Source organism: Galeopterus variegatus, unplaced genomic scaffold (genome assembly GCF_000696425.1).
Source record: "Galeopterus variegatus unplaced genomic scaffold, G_variegatus-3.0.2 Scaffold583, whole genome shotgun sequence".
Classification (NCBI taxonomy): domain Eukaryota; kingdom Metazoa; phylum Chordata; class Mammalia; order Dermoptera; family Cynocephalidae; genus Galeopterus; species Galeopterus variegatus.
This window is the reverse complement of record NW_007726694.1, coordinates 495,839-496,130: the sequence shown is the minus strand read 5'-3', so window position 1 is coordinate 496,130 and position 292 is coordinate 495,839.

The following is a 292-nucleotide window of genomic DNA, read 5'->3' as shown; positions in this document are numbered from 1 at the left end:
ACCAGGAGGTGGCTTGAACAAATGCAGGGGTGTGGGTTGGAGTGGAGAACCTCAACTGAAGGCTTCTGGGCAGGAGAGCTCAGAGCCTGGGGAGGGGCTGCATTCCTGTGAAGAAGCCAAGGCTTCTGTGGGAAGGGGCAAGAGGGAGACAGCTAGTGACCTGGACCCCATGGGGTGGAGATAAGAGCAGGGTTCAAGCCCTTGCATCCCCTTCCCCCAAGCCCCAACTACACACGAGGTTAAGACTTGCCCCAGCTACTGAACAGGCTTACTGAGAGGCTCAAACCAGGAA